Source organism: Halichoerus grypus, chromosome 15 (genome assembly GCF_964656455.1).
Source record: "Halichoerus grypus chromosome 15, mHalGry1.hap1.1, whole genome shotgun sequence".
NCBI classification, from domain to species: domain Eukaryota; kingdom Metazoa; phylum Chordata; class Mammalia; order Carnivora; family Phocidae; genus Halichoerus; species Halichoerus grypus.
This window is the reverse complement of record NC_135726.1, coordinates 52,884,021-52,904,634: the sequence shown is the minus strand read 5'-3', so window position 1 is coordinate 52,904,634 and position 20,614 is coordinate 52,884,021. Positions and strand designations below refer to the sequence as shown.

At 46.2% G+C, this 20,614-nt stretch overlaps 2 long non-coding RNA genes across 2 annotated transcripts in view; both read left to right on the top strand.

Annotated features, from left to right (window-relative positions):
• Window positions 1-11,263, top strand: part of LOC118549599 (uncharacterized) — a 28,126-nt gene extending 16,863 nt beyond the window's left edge. The window contains exons 2-4 of the long non-coding RNA XR_004924151.2: window positions 3,332-3,419; window positions 5,261-5,456; window positions 10,089-11,263. This is a non-coding gene — a long non-coding RNA (uncharacterized LOC118549599). The remainder of the gene's footprint in view (window positions 1-3,331; window positions 3,420-5,260; window positions 5,457-10,088) is intronic.
• The window catches only part of LOC144380225 (uncharacterized), a 168,511-nt gene that overhangs the window by 33,112 nt on the left and 114,785 nt on the right, over window positions 1-20,614 (top strand). The gene's annotated exons all lie outside the window — the stretch shown is intronic.

Sequence of the window (20,614 nt, the reverse complement as noted above, 5' to 3'; positions counted from 1 at the left end):
TTCTGCTGATCATGGCAGGGCCCATGCGCATGTGGTCAGTGGCTGTTGAGTGACGGAGGCTGGCTCAGGCAACTAGAGCAACGTGCCTCTCCCTCTCATCTTCTAGCAAGCTAGCCTGGGCATGTTCTCAGGGTGATGGCAGACACTCGGGAGTGATTGAGCCCAATCTCACACGCCCAGTTCAAACTTCTGTTGGTGTCACATCTGCTAATATCCCATTGGCCAGGGCAAGTTCCATGGTGAAGGCCAGAGTGGGAGGGCACACCAAAGTCCAAGGCAAGCACACAGGGAGAGGACAATAGGGCAGCTGTTGCAATCTGCCACAGCAAATCTGTCCGGATAAAAATATTGAGTGTCTTAAGAAGACAGCCTTTTGCTATTGCTCTTTGTCCTTCCTACTTGAGATGATGGAGTGAATATGTGACATGAAGTGCTACAGCAGCCACCTTGTGACCATGAGGCAACAACAAGGAGGATCAAAAATAACAGTACTCTGAGGACAGCCCACAGCAGAAAGATACACAAATCTGTGATGATGTGCCCAAGCTGTGGAACCAGCCCCAGGTCACCTACATCCAGTCACTGGTAATTGAATATTCTTTCTTCTTACAGATGAACTCATCCGAATGGATATAGTTTGATTCCAGAGCTGCTAAGCATACCTCTTATCAGGAAAAGCCTACCTCTACCCCAGCCTCTACCTCAACACTTGACATTTGTGTTTTCCAAATATAACCGCAACACCGTCTACCATCCCACATGCTCTTACAATGTGACTTTGGCTTGTCTCCTATTAAGAGTTGGGTTTGTCTGTTCCTTCCCTTTGAATCTGGGCAGGTTTGAGACTGTAACAGAAGTGATTTGTTATTCGTTGAATTGCGTCCCCTCCCAAATTTCTGCATTGAAGTCCCAACCCCCAACACCTCAGAACGTAACCTTACTTGGAAATAGGGTTGTTGTGGTTGTTAGTTAGGACGAGGTTATACTGGAGGAGGGTGGGCCTCTAATCCAACATGACTGGTGTCCTTATAAAGAGGAGATGTTTGGACACAGACACACACAAAGGGAGGATACTATGTGAAGGTGAAGGCAGAGGTCAGGGTGATGAAGTAGAAGCAAGGAACACCAAGGATGTCAGCAAACCCCCAGAAGTTGGGAGACAGCCAGGAACAGATTTTCCCTTCCTCCTGAGGGTTACTCTACCAACACCTTGGTCTATCCTATCAACACTTTGATCTTGGACTTCGAGCCTCCAGAATGTATAAGTAAGACAATAAATACAGTTTTGTGGCTCAGGCCACACTGTTTGTAGTACTTCCTTACACCAGCCCTGGCAAACTAATACGTGGCTCTATGGGACTTTTGGGGAATGGTCATAAAAAGGCAGTATATTTGTTTAGCTCTCTTGGGATGTGGTCTTTGGAGCCCTGAGCTGCCATGTAAGAGGTCCCAGTGCCCTGGGGCCGCCATGTTGGGAAGAAGCCAGACCACGTGGAGAGGAGATGTTGGTGTTCTGGGCCAACAGCCCCAGCTGAGGTTCTGGTCAATGCCAGGATCAAACACCAGATAGCGAATGAATAAGCCTCGGAGACGACTCCAGCCCACCCAGATGTGACTGTACCTGCATGAGAGGCCCCAAGCCTGAATCCAGCCAACCCGCACCCTTCGCCCCAGACTTGTGAACAAAATAAATGATTGTCATTATTTAAGCCACTGTTTTAGGGCAGTTTTGTTATGCAGTAATAAATAATCAGGAAAAAAAAATCAGAACGTTAGTTAACTCCTATTCATCCTTTAAATGTCAACTCAAATATCCCTGGCTAAGCAACCCTTTCCTGACCCTCCAGGCCTGACCAGATTCTCAAGGCACACCCTCTCCCTCTCACGGGCCCTCAATTTCTCCTTCGTAGCGCTTGTCACCATCGTGATCAGCTGCATGATTATTTGTTTAATGTCCGTCTTGTCTCCCCTGTGGGCTGCATGGGCAGAGTCTGACGGACTCAGTTATATACCACTCCAGGACCTGGCTCATGGGGTCCAAACACGTCCAAAACTGAGCTCATGGCTGTCCCCCACTCTGCCATCTGTCCCCCACCTCCTGCTAGTGTTCCCATCTCTGTGGCTGGCGCTACCGCTCAGTCACCCAATTGCTTGGCTCGAAAATTCTGGAATCAGCTTTGCCTCATCTCATTCTCTCTCCTCAGCAAATCCTCTACCTTCGAAACCAATTCTCCCCTAGAAGTTAAACACAGAACTAACTGCCATACAACCCGGCAATTCCACTCCTAGGTGTATGCCCGAGAGAATGAGTACAGGTGTTCAAACGAAAAACTTGTACATGAATGTTCATAGGAGGAGATGATGGATCTTTTTTTTTTTTTTTAAAGATTTTATTTATTTATTCATGAGAGATAGAGAGAGAGAGAGGCAGAGGCAGAGGGAGAAGCAGGCTCCCCGCGGAGCAGGGAGTCCGATGCGGGACTCGATCCCAGGACCCTGGGATCATGACCTGAGCTGAAGGCAGACGCTTAACCGACTGAGCCACCCAGGTGCCCCAGAGATGATGGATCTTGAAAGAATTTTCAGGGCGCCTGGGTGGCTCAGTTGGTTAAGCGACTGCCTTCGGCTCAGGTCATGATCCTGGAGTCCCGGGATCGAGTCCCGCATCGGGCTCCCTGCTCAGCAGGGAGTCTGCTTCTCCCTCTGACCCTCCCCCCTCTCATGTGCTCTCTCTCTCCTCTCATCCTCTCTCAAATAAATAAATAAAATCTTTAAAAAAAAAAAAAAAGAAAGAAAGAATTTTCAGTGGTGGGCACCATAGCTGGTCATCTTTGAAATTCCAGGTCCTGGCACCGCGGCGACTAGGGGGACTCAGTGTATGATGGTGGAGAGCACTGAAGTCCAGAGAGGGGTGCGTGAGCCTGTAAATGACTTCAGAACCTTAGAATATTCACGTATCAGAACTCCTTCTGGGAGCCGAGCATCTCACAGGCTGCCCCGGGGGCACTGAGCTGATCTGGTACCAACACAGCTGTCGAGGCTGGTGGACAAAGAATGGAGGTTTGCGTTGCTGCTGTGGGTTCAAATGCTACTTTGGAAATTACTTCTATTCACACAGGCAGGGGACTGGAGAGGGTCTTGGAAGACCGGAAAACTGGGCTCCAAACCTTGTTCTGTTCTTGTACGGCATAGACTTAACTCCGTAGGCCTGGGGCATCTGCACCCTGTACATCGCAAAGGGAGATTTAGCCCTTGTCCCTGGCTCCTAGGAGGTAAAACCTTTAAGCCCTTGATCTGTCTGGCCTCAACAAGAGTGTTTTTGTTTACCTAGGGTCTTGGCCCACCCAGTGGCAGCTTGACCCCTGGAGGGGCTGGAGACTGAGGTCAGGCACACAATAACGCTGGACGCTGAAGCTCAGGTGAGCTTTCCTGGTTGGCAACAGCTCATGCATGTTGTCCCACATCGTGCCTGGGAGAAATAAGCCCTTTCTTATTTGGAAGCTTGTGCCTGGTGTCACTTGGACTCTGCCCCGTGCACCTTTTACCTTTTATCTCTTCCTTTTTTTTTTTTTTTTAAGATTTTATTTATTTATTTGACAGAGAGAGACACAGCGAGAGAGGGAACACAAGCAGGGGGAGTGGGGGAGGGAGAAGCAGGCTTCCCACCGAGCAGGAGCCCGATGTGGGGCTTGATCCCTGGGCCCTGGGATCATGACCTGAGCCGAAGGCAGATGCCTAACCGACTGAGCCACCCAGGCGCCCCTTACCCCTTCCTTCTACTGTAACATGGTAACCATGGGTACAACAACCTTGCTGGGTTCTGGGCATCCTTCCAGCCAATCATTAAGCCTGAGGGTAGTCTTGGGGACCCCTAGAGTTCAGTCCAGTCCTTAACAAGCTGTGTCATCCCTTCCCAGTCATGCCTGCCCACCCCACCACCTCCCTATCCCCAAGCCCTGTGAGAAAGCCCAGTGCCCTCGGACATCTCATCTCTCCTTCTCCCCCAGGTAGAAGGAAAAAAAAAATACAAAAATACAAAAATGCATTTCTGCTCAGGATTCAACTCTGATTCTCATTTTAAAAGCTTGGAGCTGGTATGGCAGAAAGCTGGAGTATTGAGCAAATGACAAATGAAGGGTGGGCCACAGAGCTTGCAATCCCAGTATCTAGGGCCATGTTTCAGACTTGTCATTCTGGGATCCAGAGAAATCATTCCAGACCCAGCTAGGTATCCCTCCACTGTTCAAAAACCCACCAGTGCGGGCGCCTGGGTGGCTCAGTCGGTTGAGCGACTGCCTTCGGCTCAGGTCATGATCCCGGAGTCCTGGGATCGAGCCCCACATCGGGCTCCCGGCTCGGCGGGGAGCCTGCTTCTCCCTCTGACCCTCCCCCCTCTCATGCTGTTTCTCTCTCGCTCGCTCTCTAATAAATAAATAAATAAAATCTTTAAAAAAACAAAAACAAAAACAAAAACAAAAACAAAAACAAAAACAAAAACCCACCAGTGCAATGGCTCTCAGCCGGGAGTGATTTTTTTTTCCCCCTTGGAGGACACTTGGCAAGGTCTGGAGGCATTTTGCTTGTCACGCTGTGGGGAGAAGGTGTTCCTGGCCTCTAGCAGGTAAAGGCTGGGGATGCGGCCAAACATGCTACCATGCACAGGACAGCCCCCCAAAACCAAGAAGGACCTGACCCCCCAAATGACGGTAGCACTGAGATTGAACATTCTGCTCAGGGGACTCCCCGTGGCCCACGGAACACAGTCTGCAAACTCTCCCCTCTATCGCTTTCCATTCAAAGTCTCCCCTTCCATGAAATCAGGTGAGTCATAGTACCCACATCGTGGGCTTGTTGGGAGGATGACGTGAGATTTGCATATAGAATGTTGAGAGGAAGGCTTGGTACATGATAGTCACTGTTGAAATGTTTCCTGTTGTTATTGCTGCTATTATTACTATTATTATTATTATTATTCCATCGGTCTTGGAGTTTGCTGCCACCAGATCAAAGTCTGGCCAGTCTTTGAATTTCCCAGCCTCACTTTCCCTTTTATACCCTTCATGCAGGGAGATTCTCCCTCCTCCCCCAACCACACATCCTTCGTGGATACGTTTCAGCCAAGTGTCTGGTACATGGAAAGCCACTGATCGCTACTGGGCCCACTGATGCCATAATCCACTGGTCCTTTAAGATGCAGACTAGGTCTGAGACTTTTTTTCAGTTGGCTTCAGTCCTCATAACCTTCTCCTTCCTCCTACAGCCCGTGGAAGCTAAGCTCCTCCGTTAGCAGTTAAGCAAACCCTGCTGGTGGTGTTCTTTGAACATCCTGAGCTGTGCGATTTCACATTGGTTTATGACAGATGGACAGACCTGCCCAGCCCTGCAAGGTTACAGAGATACAAAGATGAGTAAGAGTGTCTGACCTCTTCAGCTAGATTTTATGGTCAAATACGAAGGTACTAAGGATTCTCGATTTACTCATTCAATTGACAGATATTTACTAAACACCCGTGGTGGTAAAAAGGATGGGTTTATTCCTGAGTCTGCCTCTTCCTGGCTGTGTACACTCGAGAAAATTAACCTCTCTGAGCCCATTTCCTCATCTGGAAAATAGGGATGATACTAATATTCCCATGTTGTGAGGAGTGAGTTAATACAAGTAGAGCTTGATAAATGCTTTCTATTTATATCATTCATTATAATTAGGGGGACCAACAGTCAAGCAAATTCCAATTTCCTTGGAATTAAGGAGTTTCCAGGGACATGGGGTTTTCAGCGCTAAAATCAGGAAAGTTCTGGGCACACTGGGATGAGTTGGTCATCCTGATATAATTCTATATTATTAATAATAGTATTATTATAGACGATAGTGTCTGCTGAGTGAGGCCAGACCACACTTTCAAGGAGCATATATAGTCTGCTAGGAGAAGCAGAAGAATTACAAAAATAACAAAAAATATTTAGCAACACATGAAATAGTTAGAAAGATTACTCCAATATAAATACCTACCCTAGGAGGCGCCCCAACGAGTGTTTTGCTTGAGCAGACAGTTGAAAGGCATTCGTTGAATGACTTGCAAGATGATCTAGCACAAATGGAATAATGCTGCAGGAGGGCTCAATATTTATCCGGGCAGAGAAGCTGTTCTATTTCCTTTTTTTTTTTTTTTTTTTTAAGCCAGAGGAATGGTGTTCTACTTCCGTAGACTCGGATTTCCATGGCTAAATATTAAGAAGCAGGGGTGCTTGCTTGCTTGCTTGCTTTTTTCCCCCCCTCTTGGCATTAGGGTTGTTCAAGTCCTCATTTCAACCAGAAACATCTCACCAGTGTCTCCAGATACTGGGTTTCAGGGTAGGGGAAAGCCAGTCATTTTGTTTTTTTTTTTAAAGATTTTATTTATTTATTTGACAGAGAGAGACACAGCGAGAGAGGGGAACACAAGCAGGGGGAGTGGGAGAGGGAGAAGCAGGCTTCCCGCCGAGCAGGGAGCCCGATGCGGGGCTCGATCCCAGGACTCTGAGATCACGACCTGAGCCGAAGGCAGACGCTTAACGGCTGAGCCACACAGGCGCCCCAAGCCAGTCATTTTGATCCTGCCACAGTCACCCCACTGATTCATTCGTCCCACAAAGGTGAACGTGTGCTGTGTTCAGAGCGTGGTGCTGAGTCGGTGGGGGGACTGCCACCCTACCCGTGAAAGTGTCTAATGGAGCACCCCCCAACGTGAGTAGATTCTTGGTGCAAAAATAGTAATTCTCCAAGTGTGGCCTCCCGCCCAGTAGCAGCCACATCACCACCGGAGAAATGCACATTCTTTGGTCCCACCCACACCAGACCTGAGTCAGCCCTCCAGGCTCACTTTTGAGAAACACTGCGCTAGACAGAGGAAGCCCAAGGAAATCTCCCGTAAAAGAGATGTACGGGTGCTTTTTTACTTTCAAAAGCTTAAAGATACTGAGAGGTTTTTTTTTTAAATGACTTTTTTGTTGAAATGAAACTCACATCACATGAGGTTTACCATTTTAAAGTATACGACTCAGTGGTGCTTCGTATATTCGTGATGCTGAGCTGCCGCCTTCTCTATGGAGGTCCAGAACATTCTTAACACCTCAAAAGGAAACCCTATAGTCGCTAAATAGTCACTCCCCATTCCCTGATCCCCCACTGCTGGGCACCCACTAGTCTGCTTTCCATCTCTATGGATTTGCCTCCTCTGAATATTTTGGCGTCCTGTTTTCAGGGTTTACCTATGTAATAGCACATAGCAGGGCTCCAGTCTTCTTCTTCTTCTTCTTTTTTAAGTCACCACGTTTAATTAAATTCAGTTAAACAAAAATTCAGAGTGCCAGGCCCTGAAGACACATGTCATTGTATCGTAAGAGAGTGGTTAGTACCAATGGGCTTGGACACCATCCGGTACTGGTTAGAGTTCTGCTTCTACCACAGCTGGGTCCACCTGTTTCGGGTTTTTTATTTGTTTGTTTGTTTAAAGATTTTATTTCTTTATTTTAGAGAGAGAGCGCTCGAGAGAGAGCATGAGCAGGGGAGAGGGGCAGAGGGAGAGGGAGAAGCAGGGAGCCCGATGTGGGACTCGATCCCAGGACTCTAGGATCATGACCTGAGCCAAAGGCAGACGCTTAACTGACTGAGCCACCCAGGCGCCCCAGTGTGTTTACCTGTTTTGATGCTGAACCTATTTCTGATGAACGAAACAAGTCATGGGGATATAACGTTAAGTGCTTCACTTCCTTTATGGCTGGATAATATTCCAATGTCTGGATCTACCACGTTTAGTTTATCCATTCATCGGCAGATGGACATTTGGTCGTTTCCACCTTTTGGCTATCTTGATGAGTGCTGATGGGGGCTTTTTAAGGCATTTTTATCTGGAAGGGCCATCTTGTTGGGAAATGCCCTTCCACACACAAACCTTAAACATAAGTCTCCACTTGAAAGTGGGGGCAAAAGGCCATTTGCACAGATGCCAGCCTCTCTTCCAGACAGAGACAAGACACCCATTCTGAGGCCGGCTCTAATGACCTTCCTCCTGCAGGTATCCTCAGAGATTGGTGATGTCGGGCCCTCGTGAGGCTGTAAGCTCTCCCTTATCCTACTCTGGGCCCACAGCAAGCTCTTAGTCAACCAGTATGTGATCGTGAAGCAAGGACCCAAATCCTTCTCTGTGACTTCTCAGCTTTTACTAGGCTCCTTGCGTTTTCTTCTTCCTTGCCAGCATAAACTCTGAGCAGAAGACAGACAGGCTCTCAGTATTTCTTAACGTCTATTAATTAAAGGCAAGAATCCTTGTGATTTCACTCCTCGAGTTTCAGTCCCCTCTGGCTAAGTGGACTGTCATCTCCCTCGTCCAGGGCCCCCTCCTTCCTGAGTCTCTTGGCCTCCTATGAGTCCCTTCATAGAAAAGCTGATCACTGAGTAGAGCATAAAGCAGACGCTCAAAAGTGCTGCTTAAGGGAAGAAGGAATGGCTTGTTCTTGGATCATTTCAGCAGTTAAGTGCTACTTCCTGTAAGTAGATTCTCAACCGCCAGGATCCCGTGTCCTTATCTGCTTGACTGCCCGGCTCAGGTGTCGTGCAAGTGACACAGCCTCGGTATTTCTTCATGTTTACTAAATGATGAAAAGAACAATGCTTTAAAAACTGTTCCTGCCTAACTGGACCCCCATTTCCTGTGACCAGTGGACCCTCTTCATTTTGTATCCTCCTCAGAGAACAGCACTCAGAAGGCTCTCAATGTTTGAGATGGGATAGAAGGAAGTACTTGAATTGTTTCAAGTCCATGGTCTTGCTTCTCCAGCTTAACTCTTATTTCTTTTTTTTTTTTTTTAAGATTTTATTTATTTATTTGACAGAGAGAGACACAGCGAGAGAGGGAATACAAGCAGGGGGAGTGGGAGAGGGAGAAGCAGGCTTCGTGCGGAGCAGGGAGCCCGATGCGGGGCTCGATCCCAGGACCTGGAATCATGACCTGAGCCGAAGGCAGACGCTTAACGACTGAGCCACCCAGGTGCCCCTTAACTCTTATTTCTTTTAAAATTTCTTTTTGTGGGGCGCCTGGGTGGCTCAGTCGTTAAGCATCTGCCTTCGGCTCAGGTCAGGATCCCAGGGCCCTGGGATCGAGCCCCGCATCGGGCTCCCTGCTCTGCGGGAAGCCTGCTTCTCCCTCTCCCACTCTCCCTGCTTGGGTTCCCTCTCTTACTGTGTTTCTCTCTGTCAAAATAAATAAATAAAATCTTAAAAATAAATAAATAAAATTTCTTTTTGTTTTTAACTTAAGTATGGAGTAGGTGCTTAAAGATCAAATACACACATATATAATGTAAATATATAATATAAACATATATGCATGCATAAAATATAAAGAATAAGAACAAAATGAGCAGCCATGGTCCCACCACCCAATTTAAGAAAGAAAACATTCCATTTCCTCTAAAGTTTCCTTGTGGGCCCTCCTCCTTCTCATTCCCTTCTGTCACCCCTCAGAGGTAACTACTTTGCTAAACTTTGTGTTTATCTTATCTTTGTGTTATCTTATCGTTAAAAAAAAATAATCCACAGGGGTGCCTGGGTGGCTCAGTTAGTTAAGCGTCTGACTCTTGATCTCAGCTCAGGTCTTGATCTCAGGGTCATGAGTTTAAGCCCCACATTGGGCTCCTTGCTGGGCATGGAGCCTACATAAAAAAATAATCATCATCTGCAGGGACATCTTTGTGTCCCTAACTCTATATTGTTTGGTTCTGCCTCTTTTGAAACTTCGTAAGTAAATGAAAACACAGCTGTACTGTTGTGACTGAAATTGACTAATTTTCACAGCTGTATAATATTCCATTGAGTAAATGCATCATAATTTTTCCAGTATCCTGTAGATAAAAATCTTAGATTTATAGGAAAGTTGGAAAGATGTACACCTCCATATACCCTTCACCCAGTTTCCTCTGATGTCAGCCTCTTACATCATCATAGTATATTTGTCAAAACCAGGAAATCAACACTGATACATTACTAACTGACTTCCAGTCTTTATTGAGATTCCAGTAGTTTTTCCACTAATGTCCTTTTTCTGTTCTAGGATCATCCAATCCAGGCTTATGGGGGGCTGTGAAAGCATTGCTGCTTATGATTACTCCTGTACACATCTCCTAATGTATATGAGTCAAGTTTCTCTACAATGAACCCCTGGGTTTGCTGGGGCATGGGATACATTACATCTTTAATTGTATTAAGTCGAATTTGTTCTCCAATGTGACTGTCCCAATTTTACCCATTATGAGTACTGTATGAGTTCTCCTTGCTCTACCTGATAGAAAAATTTAAAAATTTGCCATGCTGGTGGACATGACATGATACCTCCTGTTTTAACTTGCATTTCTTGTTATTGTGGTTCGGCCTCTTTTCATAGGTTTCCTCTGGGATGAAGCGTCTCTTCATATCTTTTTTTTTTTTTTCTTTAATTTGGCTGTTGCTTTAATTTGCAGTCTTTTAAAATAATTTCTGAATGCTAATTCTTTGTGTTACATGTTGCAAGTGTCTTCTTTGTCCATAAAGTGTTCAGTGTTTGTCAGAGGACGGGAAGATATCAATTTATTTCAGGAGTTTAAGTCCTGTTCTTTAAACTCTCACGCACCCTGTGACCAGGGTTCCTATTTCCATTAAGGGGATAGATCACACTGCTGAAACTCTATTTTTAAATGTTTGCTAAATAAATGAAACATCTCTCCTCAATTGAAAGCAGGTGTTTAATTCCCATCTTTGCATAACTTATGGAGGCCTATATGATCTGTCCCTAGTTTACTCTTTACTCACATAGATCTAGTCACACTGGTCTCTGCTGTTCTTCAAATGGATCCACATCCTCCTGTCTCAGGGCCTTTGCACTTGCTCTTCCCCCAGATATTTTTATAGATTCCTTTCATTTCCTTCAGGTCTTTGCTCAGTGTAACTTCACCAGAAAGACCTTCACTGACCTGTATCAAACAGTATCCTCTGAGGAGCTCCATCCTCTTTCCTTATTTTTTCTTTCCACATTGCATTCTAAATGTATTTGCCTGTCCCCCACTAGAGGTATGCTGTTGAGTACCAGAGCCAGTAGCTACCTACCTGTGACTACCCTTGAAATGTGACAGGTCTGGATTGAGATGTCCAGACTTCCAAAAAAAAAAAAAGTAACGTTAAAAATTTTGTTTTGGTTACATATTGAAATAACATTTTGGGTTAAGTTGTATTATTAAAGTTAATTTCACGTTTTTGTATTGTTTCATGCGACAGCGCTACTCCAGAACATAAGCTAGAGCAGGGATGTTGGTCTGACTCAGACGCTGCTCTATCTCAGAAAGAAGCTCAATAAATATTTGCTGAACAAAGGAATCCAAAAGTAGAATGCCGGTCTTTTTCTTCTCCTCTCTGTTCTGTCTACCCCAGGGATCCATTTTTGAAATCAACTAAACTTTACTGAGGTATAATTTACATAAAAGTCACCCGTTTTAAGTGTACAATCCAAGGACTTCTAGTAAACCCACCACGTTGCACAACCATCGCCGTAACTCACTTTTAGAATCTTCCCATCACCCCAGTGAGACCCCCTCGTGCTCAGGTATGGCTCCCCATTCCCACCCGCAGGCAACCGCAAAGCGACTTCGTGTCCATAGATGATCGGCGTTCCCTTTGTAGGGAATGAACCCCCCGTCTCAGCTGTTCCAGGGTTCAAACTCCTTGACCCGTCAGCACCCTCCGTCCACTGCTCACCCCGTTTCCACCCCTCCCTCAACACGGCTCAGCACGGAGCTGGCCCCACAGACGGCTTGGCCGGCACACCAAAGCAGGGCAGCCCCGCATCTTCCCGACCCACCACAGGGCAGGTCTCCGTGGCTCCCGCTCGCGCCGCGGCTGCCTCGGGAACACGCGGGGCTGCCTCGCTGGGTCCCACGACCCGGCCAGGGCGGCCCCCGCCCTCGCAGCCCCCATCGCGGGCCACCGCAGCTCGGAGCAGCCGCAGGGAGCCCGAGTGCCCCGCCGCTGCGTTCTAAAGCCGCCCTCCAGGAACAATGGCCCGGGCCGCCGGACTCTCGGCCCCCGTGTGTGTGCGGGTGTTGGGGGGCCGGCCCCTCCCCCCGCAGCCCCTTCCCGGGCTCCGCCTGGACACTCTCCCGCCCTCAACGGCCCTCCCCGCAAAATGGCCACCAACCGCCTCCTTTCCCGCCCGCCGCTGGTCACCTGATCGCATCCAGGCCCCGCCCCTCGCGCGGCCCCGCCCCTCGGCGGAGGCCCAATAGCTGCGGAGACTTCGCCGCCGGGCGGCACGCGCCGGGAGCCCGGGCGGCGCGAGGGGCGCGCGAGGCCGCCCTGGGCGTCGTGAAGCGACCCTCAGCCATGCACGCGCGCCCACGCCGCGGGTGAGCGGGCCGCTCCGGGGGCGGGCCGGGCTGCGCGTGCGCGCCCGGCCGGCGGGCGGCGCGAGGGAGGCAGGGGGCCGCTGGGAGGCCCGCCAGGCGCGAGGCTCAAGGCCGGCGCGCGAGCCCCCGGGGCGGGTAAAACCCGGTTGCTGCTGCCCCTGCCCCCTCCCTTTCCTCCCTACCCCCCCTTCCCCGCCCCTCCTCACTTTTCAACCCCTCCCCCCCCTTAAAATCTAATTCGTTTATATATTTGTTTTTTAGGGGGCCCATCTCCTTTTCGAGGAGCGCAGCAGGCGCGGCGGGCGCCCCTCACCCCGCGTCACGCACGCACCTTCTGCACCCCAACAGCTCCGGGCCCTGCTGCACCCCCGCAGCCCTTTCCCGCTTGGAGAAGACTCTCCTCAGGGGCCCCTGGTCCGCTGCATCCCCTTTATCTTTCCTCCCCCGACCCCGCAGGCCCCAACTGCCCCCTCACAGCACCCCAGCTCGCGCCTCGGGGCCCTACCGACCTCCGCACTTTCTGCACCGCGGCCTTGCATTCGCCCTAGCTTCCAGGCCTTCTGCTAAAAATCCCCTTTCTTCTGAATAGGGGACCCAGATTTGTTTCTTTTTAGGATCTTCCAGCAAAAACAAAAATCCCTCTTCTTTGATTATACCCCTCGCCCTCCTTTTAGGAACTTAACTCTAGCAAAAAAATATATATATACATATAGAAATATATATTTTTTTCTTTTCCAGATTCTTTCTCCATTCAGGATCACTTTCCAGCAAAAATTGTTTCTTCCCACCAAGAGTCCCCATTTTTGTAGTATCTTTCCACTGATAACAGACCAACTCAGTTCTTCCAGTTTCTCATGTAGTATTTGTTTTTCCAACCCTCTTCCCTGCCTCTTCAGCAAAAATTCCTTTTCATCACCAGTCCTACCCCAATTAGGCTTTCCCCAGCAAAACCTTCCAGGTCCATTCCCAAGGAAGGAAAAAAAAGAAGAAAAAAATAACTTTCCCATAACAACAAAACGCCTTTTCCCATCTAGATCTCCCCAATTTAGTATTGCTTTCTTCCTTCTTCCAAAAATTGCCCCTTTCCCAGTTTCACACCTGTGTGCTTGCTTCTTTGGGGACCCAAGTTCTGAATGCCTCTTCCTTTCCACCACCTGCTTTCAGGGCAAAAGAAGTTGGATGAGTGTCCTGAATTTACTACCCAGAGTTCCAGGAGGAAATAGCCAGTGGTCTGAGATCACCTGAATCCCCTCCCTGTGGGGCCTAACCTGGGCCCTCCAGTTCCCTGGAGATTCACTCGTTTGCTCTTCTCCTGGTGAGTTTTCTCCCTTTGCCTGTGTCCAAAGATACCTTTTTTTGTCCGATGGATTCCTTTCTTTCTCAGAAGGGTTTCTAATTGATCCAAGAGTCTCTGTAGGAATGGTGAAACCATTACCAGTTGCTGCTTTGGGGAAGTCAGATAAGGAAAAGGTTATTTATAGTGCATGTTGACTTCTCTGGAAGAATGCAGACATTTATTAAATTGATGTATGTTTCATCGTTGGTTGCAAAAATGCTTTCCCCCCCACCCCTCTGGCTTAGGGCAGCAACTTAGATACCTCCAGGTACAGGCAGTTAAAGGCCTGCAGTGTGGTGAACCAAAGATCGTGTTTCCCATCTAAGTGATACCTACCAGTCTGTGGAAATGGCCGAGTGGAAATGCCAGGACAGTGTTGCCAGAACTTTTTTTTTTTTTTTTTTTGAGAAGGGACCAGAACACTGTCTTTATGTGAAACCTTTTGATCTTTAAATGGTGACAGTGACTTTAAAAGGCATTTAAAGACTGTGAAGCCCTTACAAAAACATGTCGGCTGGCCACCACTTTGGAATATTTGGTTTAGGGTTTCTTTCAGTGTGTGTACATGCAGGACTTTTCCTATTGGGAGCCGCAGTTCTCAAACTTTTGATCTTAGGACCCCCTTATACTTAAAAATCATTGAAGACCCCAGAGAGTTTGTGCATGCGAACTATATATGCTGATATTTGGTGTATTAGAAGTTTAATAAGTTTTAACACTATTTATTCATATAAAAATAACAGTAACAAACTTATTATATATTAACAAAATTGACTAATTTTTAAATTTTTTAAAAAGACTATATTTCAGAACACAAAAAATTTAGTGAGAATAGTGGCCTTGTCTTAACGCTTTTATAGTCATCTGGACTCTCATATCTGCTTTTGCATTCAGCCTTTTGAGGTATTCCCTGTAGCTTCTGGAAAGTTTCACTGAGAGTAAAAAAGGCAGATAATGTTTGAATATTATTATGAAAATAGTTTTGACCTTGAAGACTCCCTGAAAGACTCTTGAGGACCCCAGGGTTCCCCACCCCCATCCACCTCCCTTTGAAAACTGCTGTTCTAGATTTTAATGCTTATTTGCATTTTATGCTAGGATCAGCTTTTGGAATGAGAAGCTTTAAGGTCTCTTTTCCTCCCTTAGTTAATTCTGTGTAAAAAATTTTCCTGGAAAGCATAGTCCTAGCCATCTGATTCCCCCATATCTTCTTTCTCTTTCCTGATGTAAGGTATAAATCTGCTCTTTTAATGAACGATCAGAGGAGATGAGTTAACCTTCTGGTTAAAGTTATATTGGTTCCATGGCCGGGGAGGGAGTGTCCTTTGGTTGTTCAGCTTAAGAAAGTAGATGCAGAGTGTGGGGCAGGAGTTCCAGGCTCAGGTGCGGAATCCTAGCATAGAGAGTAGTTACATGTGAGGGCTTTGACGTCAGACTACCCGGGGTTGAATCCTAACCTTGATTTTAGGCAAGTTACTTACCTTCTCTGGACTTTATTTACCTCATCTGTAAAATAGGGTTAAGAACAGAGGATGTGCCTCAAAGGGATGTTGTGGGAATCCGAGGATCCATAAGTGATTCTAGGAGTGCCTGGCACATGACAAAGCCTTGAGAAGTATTTGCTGCTATTTTTGATATTTGTAACGATGATGATTATAGGGGCCAGGGAGGAAGAAAGTGAGGACTGTGGGAACATCTCTTCGGAGATGGCAATTGTCCCTCACCTCTCTCCTACTGATGACTATCAGGAAATGCAAAATCTAACAATTTTCAAGAGAAGCCAGAAATTAATACATTTAGTTGAAATCTCCCCATTAAAAAAAATGTTGGTGACGAACGCAATTGCAAAAAGACACCGCATAGGCCAAACAAAACAGGCCTATAGTTGCAATAATGTTTGGAGTGGGGAAACAAAGAATTTGCATAGTTGGGGTAGAAGCTGCAAGTCTCTCTTATTTCCCAGCTTCCAGCAGTCTGATCTTACTCGGACGTGATCACTCTCTCCCTGGTAACACTGACGCAGAGAGGGAAAGGAGAAGATGGTGCTTGGAGAAAAAAAAAAAAAAAAAAGAAAGAAAGAAAAGCAGACAGAAAAGTAGGTTGGGGCTTTTCAAAGAGGAAAGGAGGTGGCACAGTGGGATTTTGTCACATCTGCAAAAGGAATGCAGAAAGCTCTCTTTGATCGGAGTTAGTTCTGTGCCAGACAAGAGGCTGTGAGGAGTATGGACACGTAGGCAGAGACACAGGCATCCTAGAGCTTGTAGTCTGGGGAAAACCAGAAGAACTTGAGAGATCATGAGACTCCAAGACCATTTGGGCTAAGTGTGACGTGGCCTGCCCGACAGGTGCTTATGGAGTTCCGAAGGAGGGAGAGGTAGTCTCAGACTTGGTATGTTGGGAGGGGCCCCTTAGGCCTGCAGTTGAAGGGTTTCATCTAAGTAGAGAGAGGTTGGTCAAGGGAAACTGCACAAATCAGGGTCCTAAGGGAAGAGGTCTCCGGGGGGGCCTGGCAGGGCATATAAATGAGTGAGGCGGGAGGGGGTGAGAGATTAGGCATTGGTGGGGGCTCTGGCAAACCGGAGAGTGCCTGCTCTGTCCGAAGCATCCGCACTTCTCAGCTCCAGCCCATGACTTCCCTTGTGATCGCAAGGCTTCTCTGGAAAATTGTTATTGCAGTTGACAGAGCCTCAGATTTTTTTTTTTTTTTAATATTAGGACTTATTTATTTATAGTAGACTCTACGCCCAACATGGGGCTTAAAACTGGCGGCCAGGAGATCAAGAGTCACATCCTCCACAAACTGAGCCAGCCAGGCACCCCTTTTCCAAGATTTTGAAATAGAAGTTGGAAAGCCTTACTTCAGTGAGAAATCTCTAGGTCTGCCGTGAGTGTCCAGTGTGGGAGCCGCCAGACACTTGTAGTTAGGTACATTTACATTCAATGAAACTTCAATAAAATACATAGTTTAGCTCCTCAGTTGTATCTCCTGCATTTCTAGGCGCTCACCAGCTGCTCATGGCTGGCGGCTATCCTCGGACCGTGCAGACTTAGACCGTTTCCATCAGCACACAAAGTTCTTTTGGACAGCGTTGCTCTGTCCAAAAGAAGTCTGACAGATTTTTCGACTTGATAACCAATAGAAAAATATTCAGATTAACTGTGGTGAAATAAAACCTCTTTATGGAGGCGGTAAGTGTTTAGATTGTTGCCTCCTTTCCATCCAAACAATGGCTCGGTAAATGTTATTTACCGGATTGTGTGCCTGTTGTTGCAGGCTAGAACGTATGGAAGATTAATTTCCCAAGAGGCTGTGGCATTTCACAGGAGAATCCCTGCCTCCCTCCTGCTCCCACCAGTCATAGAATGACAGACCTTTTTTAAAAAAAAAAAACATTAAAATTGCTTCGGATCCCTAGCGTTGGCTGAAATTGTTTTTTAAACTATTAAACAAGACATAAATGATGATAAAACAAGGCATATGTTCCTAAAGTTTACAGTTCTTGTGGCCCCATAAAGCCAAAATCAATTTGCAAATTAAATGTAAAACAAAGCAACCAAACCAACGTAATTCAAATTATAAACATCAGTTTAGTGGGAAGGGTGCTATTTTGCTGAGTTTAGTGGGAGGGGTGCTATTTTGCTAAGACCAAACAGCTTTCTTGAAACAAACATCTTGCCCAAGGCAGACCCTGTGATGTCTCTGGTCTCCTGTCCTTTTCCTCAGTTCCAACTGCAGCAAGACCTCCATTTGTACCACGATGTCTGTTGGCTTTTAGGTGACCCCGAAGGCATTATTATGAACTAAATCCACCTCTGTCCTCTTCTCATTAGCCTGTGGCAATTAAAATCATCCTTTTTGGCATTTGTGCAATTAAAACATACCCCGGGCACTGAAACCAAATGGTAGTACTGGGTTATAAGGTAGTAAATCAATAATCTGCATAGACTGATTTTCTTCTCTTAGGTGGTTCTCCAAGTGAAAGCACAAAATTATAAAATTCTTGGAAAGAATTGGGAATGTCTGCAAGGTTCCAGGGGACCACAAACCCCGCCCCACCGGGATTAGCGGGGAGCCCTGTACATAGAAGATGCTAAAACTTGTTGAATTGAATTTATCTGTTGACAGAACAAGAACAAGTTCAATATTGGCTGAAGAGGGGGTTTGCTTTACTAACTGGAAAAGGATGTAAATATCAAAACATGGTCTTTGGACTTTGGGCGTGCCTGCCCCAAGTGGTAATGAGACCAGTTTGTTCTGTGGACTATGGGAGTATGCTGGAAAGCAGGTGGTTTGGCCTGTGGGGAATTCTGCCCCTATCCAGAACCTTTTGTGCTTTCTAGATTAATTGGTGTAGCGCAATGTAAATTCATTTATGGCGAATTAGTATTGGGTAGTGGGTAAGACCACAAGCTGTAAAGTCAGAATATCTAGGTTTAAGGTCTGGCTCCACTCCTTGTTAGACAAGTGACTTTGGACAAATTACTTAGCGTCTCAGAGTCAGTCAGTCCCTTTCCTTCTTTGTAAAACAGAAGTAATACAGCACCGACCTCTGGGTTGTAGAGAGAAGGGAGTGAATGCATGCATGGAAAGCTCTTAGTGTGATGCCTGAGAAAGAGAAAATGCTTCATATTTTATTTTATTAAATATTGCTTCATGTTTATTTTAAACAATGCTTTCTATTTTATTTTATTAGCTTGTTTTTATTATTGGAATATGAAGAAAGAGATGGCTTCTTTCCTCTTTGGAGTGCTAAAGAGAGCTTATTGCAACACTGTGCAAGGAACTTCAGAATTGGCAGAGAAATTCTTTTTGCCTCAGAATATAAATTTCAACGGTCCCCACTCCCTTCTCTGCAATTTAAAAACCCAAAAAACTAAAAAAAACCCCAAAAAACTCGGACAATGCCATGGTGTCACAGACCTCATTTGGTGGGCAAACCAGAACTCACATGTTATTCTTTATAGTATTTATTCCATTTACTCTGAGTCGTCACAAGTCTCGATGCAGAAATAGTGATTTGATTGCCAGACCCACTGAAGGTTACTTAAAATACAGTGTTTTTCATTGATTTACCCCATATTCTGAATTCTAGAACTCACTTGGGTCTCAGAGTTGTACTGTTGTGGGCCTGTATTCACCTTCTGAGTTTCCCCCAATAGGCTCCACACAGACATGCAGGTAGATGCATGATGTGAAATGCAGATGTTGTGGGCACAGCTTTTCTATTACATTTCAACATGGAAAGTTTAAAAACAGTAGAAACCAATAGCCTAGGAATCTAGACCCAAACTTCAGTTACTCGAGGATCCACCAGATTTGTTACCAGTGAGTCATCAGGCGTTTACTAAATGTTTAGGCGAGGACAGAATAATCCATAATAGCCTAAAATGGAAACAGCCCAAATACCCATCAACAGATGAATGGTTGAAGGAAATGTGCTATATGCAGACGGTGGAGTATTGTCCGTTGATAAAAAGTAATGAAGTAGTGATGCATGCCGCAATGTGGATTAACCTTGAAAATGCTATTCTTCGTGAAAGCAGCCAGACATAAAAGGCCGATACTGTTTGAGTCTATCATTTGTATGACATGGTGGGCCCTCTCATTGAGCCATACTTTGTGTGCCTGCCTTGTAATTATTTTTGTTGAGAAAGTGGGCATTTTGGATATTATAATGTGGTGGTGACTCTTGGAATCAGATTCTCCTTTCCCCTACCCCAGGGTTTGTTGCTACTGCTGCTTATGGATTGTAATGTTAGGTTAGTAACTTTTGCAGACTCTTTTTGTAGACTGTATTCTTTGTCGTGTGTGGTGAGCAAAGTCTCTGCTCTGTTAGTTTGTGGTCAGCTATGATTTGGCGGAGATTGCCTTAAGTGCCTGGAGTCCAAAAAAGTCCCGGTGTTTGTGGTTGTGCTCTGTGTGAGTGTTGGGACACACCTTCAGCGCTGAGCGGGAGTTTGCACCTCTGCCTTCACCTTCACTTCCTGCTTTCACAGACGGACGAGCAGCCAGAAGTGAGAGCTTAGAGCCTTCACAAGTGTTTTCTGAGCATGTGCCTGCCCTGGGCACATGGCATTCTTGAGTCCTTGAAATACGTGGACGGTTTTTATTTTTAAAATTTATTTTATTCTTAGTTAACTAGAGTCCATTGTTTACATTAGGATTCACTCTTTGTGTTGTGTAGTTCTGTGGGTTTTGGCTAATGTATAATGTCATGTACCTACTATTACATGAATCACACAGAGTAGTTTCACTCCCCTCAAAGTCCCTCCTGTGCTTTACCTATTCATCCCTCCTCCCTCCCCTCGAACCCTGGCAACCACCAGTCTTTTAGTGTCTCCGTAGTTTTGCCTTTTTCAGAATGCCATATGGTTAGAATCATATAATATGTAGTCTTTTCAGACCAGCTTTTTTCACTTAGCAACATGCATTTAAGGTTCCTCCATGTCTTTTTGTGGCTTGATAGCTCCTTGCTTTTTTTTTTTTTTTTTAAGATTTTATTTATTTGAGACAGAGAGCAAGCACAAGCTGGGGGGAGGAGGAGGAGAAGGACAGAGGGAGAGGGAGAAGCAGGCTCCCCACCAAGCAGGGAGCCCAATGCTGGGCTCAATCCCAGGACCCCAGAATCACGACCCAAGCCAAAGGCAGATGCTTAACCAACTGAGCCACCCAGGAGCTGCTAGCTCCTTGCTTTTTATTGCTGAATAACATTCCATTGTACATATGTGCCATTCAGGATCACTTTTGTTTGGTTATCCATTCTCCTATTGAGAGACATCTTGGTTGCTTCTAGTTGTTTGCAGTTATGAATAAAGCTCCTGTAAACATTTGTGTGCAGGTTTTGTGTTGACATACGTTTCCGGCTCACT